The 5,821-nt window shown below is 41.1% G+C and overlaps 2 non-coding genes across 2 annotated transcripts; one reads left to right on the forward strand and one right to left on the reverse strand.

Annotated features, from left to right (window-relative positions):
* The first annotated feature begins 829 nt into the window (after positions 1 to 829).
* LOC141565172 (U1 spliceosomal RNA) lies at positions 830 to 993 on the forward strand. The gene has a single exon (XR_012488869.1). It is a non-coding gene; the product is annotated as a U1 spliceosomal RNA (small nuclear RNA).
* Positions 994 to 4,223: 3,230 nt separating this feature from the next.
* Positions 4,224 to 4,387, reverse strand: LOC141565264 (U1 spliceosomal RNA). The gene has a single exon (XR_012488940.1). It is a non-coding gene; the product is annotated as a U1 spliceosomal RNA (small nuclear RNA).
* Positions 4,388 to 5,821: the final 1,434 nt, after the last annotated feature.

The following is a 5,821-nucleotide window of genomic DNA, read 5'->3' on the forward strand; positions in this document are numbered from 1 at the left end:
TATATCCAAGTATCTGAAGAAAAAGCCTCGTTTTCATGAATGAGAGGGACTGGAAAGCGTCAGAGATGCCTCCCGGGTCCTATTCAGTGACCGTTTCGATCCTTTGCTATTCGGGAGGAGAGGAGAGACTTTAGGAGGCGGGTCCGCGGAGAAAAGGCCACGAAGTTGCTGCTGCAGCTGGAAAGGGAAGGATCCGGACGGAGGTCTGTTATCCTAGAGACCTACACTCCAGAGACCCAAAACTTATAAGGGATACTCGCTGTCGCTTGTCCTCAAAGCGTTCGTGTGCAAAGGCTGGGAAGGTTGGAAAAGGCTTTCTGGGAGAGGTGGGAGACCAATCCAGATGCTTCGGAGATGTGAGTTCTGCCGGGCTCGGTTTCGAACCAGCGGGAGGGCTAGGACGAGGGCGAAGACCAAAGACAGGCACCGGCTCTTGAGCCAATTAGGCTGAAGAAATGCTCAAGCCTTGAGCGAGCTCGCATTCCTTTCCTTGTGAAAGTTCTCCCGAACAACCATTAGATGGCGATGTCCACTCAGACCAGGTTTGGTGGATGACGTCAGGAGGAGGCAGAGCGTATGCAGATGAGAAGACTTTCGGTCCGGGTTTCTCGGAGCGGTTCCTGCTTCTGGAAATCAGATTTGTGGGTTCGGAGAGAGGGCTAGGGTGGAGAGACTTATCCCCTTTGATCCTGTCTGAAGCGCTGGAAGCGTGTGTAGTCTGTGTGTGTATGTGTAGCGTGTTGTGCGGGACGCGGAAGGGCTGTGCAAGTAGGCGTGAGTTAGAAGTGTGTGCCTGTTGAGGGAGCGCGCGCGTGTGGAAGTTTCTAGCATACTTACCTGGCAGGGGTGATTCCATGATCATGAAGGTGGTTTCCCCAGGGCGAGGCTTATCCATTGCACTCCGGATGGGCTGACCCCTGCGATTTCCCCAAATGCGGGAAACTCGACTGCATAATTTGTGGTAGTGGGGGACTGCGTTCGCGCTCTCCCCTGATTTCTCTTGTGTTAATGGAAGGTTCGGAGTGTGTATATTTCTTGGTAGATAGAACTTTAGCGTTTTTCTTTTTGGCGGGTTCGGAGAAGCATTAATCTGTATGTTTGGTTTTGCTTCCACCACAAAATTGTGAAGGCTGCAACAAAAAAGACGAAAATGCTGTATTATGAACCATATTTCACAATACTCTCTTTTTGGGTTCTACTTGTGCATCAGTTAAGTCTCTTCTGGCCTTTTTGGCATCATTTCTGGCCTTTTTGGCATCATTTTGCTGCTCACTTCTTATAGAACAAGTAATATTTCGTAACGTTTTTACATACCAAATAGTGACACTGCTGTTATGTGCACTAGATAGCCCTTCGAACATTATTATATATTGCTCTCTAGAATGGCTGGGTCAGTTCACAACCCCTCAACAACATATTTGCGTTCCAGTTTTCCCTCATCCCCTGGTCCAACATTCGTTATTATCTTTTCCTGTTATTTTAGCCTTTATGAGAGGTGTGCAATGATACCTCAGAGTTGTCTTAATTTGCATTTTTCTGACAGCATTTTTTCATATGACTGGAAATAAGTCAGGTTATTGCTTTCTGAGTTTTTTGCCCAAAGATTTTTCTAGCTTGATATCTGGTAACTTCTTTTTCTGCAGCCTTCCAGCTTCCCATTAATTACCAAGTCACAACCAACAACAATTCCTGCAGACCTCTCTCTGCTCAGGCTATTTTTTACTGGGCCATAATCTTGTAACTTCTTTGCTTCGGGTCTCCTCTCTCCAATCCAAAAATTAATTGCTCTTTACAAGCGATCAATTTTAAATAACTTCCAATTGCTTGCTATAAAAATGGCATTATTCCTTGGAGATCTCCATTGTTTGCCTCCAATTTATTCCAATCTTATATTGCTTCCTTTCTAAGGAGTTTCTTGCTGCACCTTGATGGTTCTCTCATTTTCATCCTGATTTTCCTTTGGAATTCCTTCTCAAGCTCCATCTCTTTCCAGAAGCTTTCCCTGATTTCCTTTCCCATTCCCCTCTAATTATCGAGAACAATCTTTCCACTTCCAATTTTTAAAAATTCTAAACTCATTTTTCCTTAGATTTCCGGCTTTATTTGTCTTTTCCTGGTCCTCTCTATCATTTTTTGACATTTTTTCTTTAAAACAATTTTAATACATGGAATAAAACACATTTTCATGGTGTTGTACAATAAAAAGGTAATTATACATAAATCTGCAAATATTTGAACAAATTCTTATTTCTCTTAAATATAAAGCAAAAGTATCATGTAAGCTTTATTATTACCTTTCCAATGATAGTTATACCTGAAATCAGTTGGAGCACAATAAATTCTACCATTTTAACTCTGTATGTAGCTCTAATTTTTTAATATTTCTTATAAACAACATATTGTTGGATTCTGATTTTAATCCATTCTGCTGTTTCCATTTCACGGGTTAGTTCTTCTGAACAACCATTCGCAAAGTTATAATAATTGATATTTGTGGGGTTTTTCCTTGTTAATCTCTTCTCCCTTACCTTTACTCTTTATTTTATCTCCCCTTTAAAGGTCACTCCCTTGTCCATTTATCCCATTCCCCTAAAAATATCCCTTCTAAAAGTTCCTCCCCCACCCTATCTCTTCAGTTTTCTCACCTCTAGAAATTCATAAGACATCTAAACCTCTTCATATAAATACAGTTTCTTCAACTCAAATTAAAGTTCTATTATGACTAGATCTCCACACCCACCTGTTTGCTCTATATTAGTTCTTCCTATCATCACACAGTACTTTTATGAGATAATTTCTCTTTTTAACCATTTTCTTTCCAATTTTATTTTTCAAAATCACTTCATCACATAAAATTCAGCTCCAATCTTTCTTTCAAATTATCGAAGTAATAAATATAAAGAATATTATTCCTAATAACAATAACTAATATTAATGATATTTTAATATATCATAAGTAAAGTTTGATCTTAATCAATGCCTCTTAATTAGTCTTCAATTATTTCCTTATATTTCTTCTGGATATTGTATAGTGAATTTTCGGTAGTGTATGATCTTTTTGTTACAAATATCTAAAAATCTTTCAGTTCATTTCCCCCTTCCCCCCATTCAAGGATTATACTTAATTTTGCTGGATAAGGTATTCTTGGATGCAACATCAGCTCCTTTGCTCTTTGAAATATGTTTCTTGAAACTGAACGGATACCCGTTGGGGAATGGCTGAATAAGTTATGGTTTATGAATGTTATGTAATGCTGTTTTTCTGTAAGAAACGACCAGCAGGATGATTTCAGTAAGGCACGAAGAGACTTACTTGAACTGATGCTGAATTAAATGAGCAGAACCAGGAGATCATTGTACATGGCAACAAGATTATACCATGATCAATTTTGATGGACATGGGTCTTTTCAATAAGGAGGTGATTCCAAGCCAATAGACTTGTAATACAAAGAGCCATCTATATCCAAAAAGAGGATTGTGGAACACAACGTAGTTTTAAAAACAAATATAAAAAATTGTTTAAAATAGATTGCTTGCCAATCAAAGGGAGGGGGGTAAGGGGAAGGGAGGAAGAAAAAAATGTGGAACGCAGGTTTTTGCAAGGGTAAATGTTGAGAACTATCTTTGCATATATTTTGAAAATAAAAGCTTTGTCAATAAAAATTGTAGTAAACAGTAATTTAAAAATCTATATAATACAAACACTTACATCATTTCGAGAACTCCCCATATTGTCAGTTAAGACCCCATATGGAGTTCTCCAACCGCAATTTTCAAACCGTTGGGCTTTAGAGATAGGATTGACTATTGTATTCATCGACCACAGTTCTTAAATTCTGCCAAGTTGTTTTCTTTGTAATGTTTAGTTCACTTTTTTAATCGGGTCATAATCCCTAGTATACTCTGAAATAATGTCATCCATTTCACAGTGAAAATAACTATGATAATTCTTAGCTTTCCTGCAATTGATTAGAATACCCTTAAACTTTCATTATTTTAACATGCTTTTTTCATTGAGAAATTAAAGCTACTCTACAATCTGACTTGTAAGTATCATTAAATTTTACAACAGAAGCCATAACAATCCGTTAACTTTCTTGACCAAACTTTTGGAAAATGCAAGTTTCACACGTTGTAGACTACGCAAAAGAATTTGTCAACTAACAACTACACTAAAAAAAAAAAAAATATGCAGATAATCTTTTGTTGACACAAAAGGAATCAGGGGAGAGCGCGAACGCAGTCCCCCACTACCACAAATTATGCAGTCGAGTTTCCCGCATTTGGGGAAATCGCAGGGGTCAGCTCATCCGGAGTGCAATGGATAAGCCTCGCCCTGGGGAAACCACCTTCATGATCATGGAATCACCCCTGCCAGGTAAGTATGCTAGAAACTTCCACACGCGCGCGCTCCCTCAACAGGCACACACTTCTAACTCACGCCTACTTGCACAGCCCTTCCGCGTCCCGCACAACACGCTACACATACACACACAGACTACACACGCTTCCAGCGCTTCAGACAGGATCAAAGGGGATAAGTCTCTCCACCCTAGCCCTCTCTCCGAACCCACAAATCTGATTTCCAGAAGCAGGAACCGCTCCGAGAAACCCGGACCGAAAGTCTTCTCATCTGCATACGCTCTGCCTCCTCCTGACGTCATCCACCAAACCTGGTCTGAGTGGACATCGCCATCTAATGGTTGTTCGGGAGAACTTTCACAAGGAAAGGAATGCGAGCTCGCTCAAGGCTTGAGCATTTCTTCAGCCTAATTGGCTCAAGAGCCGGTGCCTGTCTTTGGTCTTCGCCCTCGTCCTAGCCCTCCCGCTGGTTCGAAACCGAGCCCGGCAGAACTCACATCTCCGAAGCATCTGGATTGGTCTCCCACCTCTCCCAGAAAACCTTTTCCAACCTTCCCAGCCTTTGCAAATGGACCCTTGAGGATAGGCGACAGCGAGACCTTGGTTGGTGGTGGCTCCTTACAGGTTTCTGGTCTCCAGCGTGCTTCAAAGGCCGCCTTGCTTTGGCAGATCTCTAGGACAACAGACCTCTCTACTTGGCTGCAGCAGCAACTTCGTGGCCTTTTCACCGTCGACCCGCCTCCTGATATCTCTGCCCTCTCTTCCAGAATGGCAAAGGATCGGACCGTCACTGAATAAGACCTGGAGGGATCTTTGATGCCAGGCAAAATCACTGTAATACCAATTTCATTTAGCAGCTCTACAGATAGGATATCTGTACAGATATAGCTATAGCTATCATATCTACCATTTTTCTCCACATCTCCTACCACCCCCAACCACATGTTCATTTCCTTCTGATCTAATCTTCATATGATGTGATTTTATGCCAAACCTACCTTTGAGATCTTTGCCACCGTCATGATGTTTATGGTCTGTTTAAATGTCACTACGTTACAAGGTGACAGGCCAGCTCTAGTGATGTTTACAGTGGCACAGAATGTGCACCAGCCTTTGGCAATCTGTTTCCAGAACCCAATCTTCCGGCATTAATTAAAGGAAAACAGCCTAACTTGGCTCTGTGAATAAAACGAGAATCTGCTAACCAGATAAAGGATCTCTTTCCTCACATAAACTGAAGCCAGAAAAGAGACCAAAGAAAACTAACTGCTGCTTAATAAAATTAACAAAACATTTTCTTTAAAAGTTCTTCCATCCACTCAGGAGCCAATCTGAGCCACAAGGCTAAAACTCAGTTAATTGCTTTCTAGTTAAGTCATGGTGAACAGGGAAAACGAGATCTGTACCTTGAATGCATCGGTGCCTCCATTACCAGTCTGCTTCCATTAGGCCACAAGG

The sequence above is a fragment of the Sminthopsis crassicaudata genome, chromosome 3 (assembly GCF_048593235.1).
Source record: "Sminthopsis crassicaudata isolate SCR6 chromosome 3, ASM4859323v1, whole genome shotgun sequence".
NCBI classification, from domain to species: domain Eukaryota; kingdom Metazoa; phylum Chordata; class Mammalia; order Dasyuromorphia; family Dasyuridae; genus Sminthopsis; species Sminthopsis crassicaudata.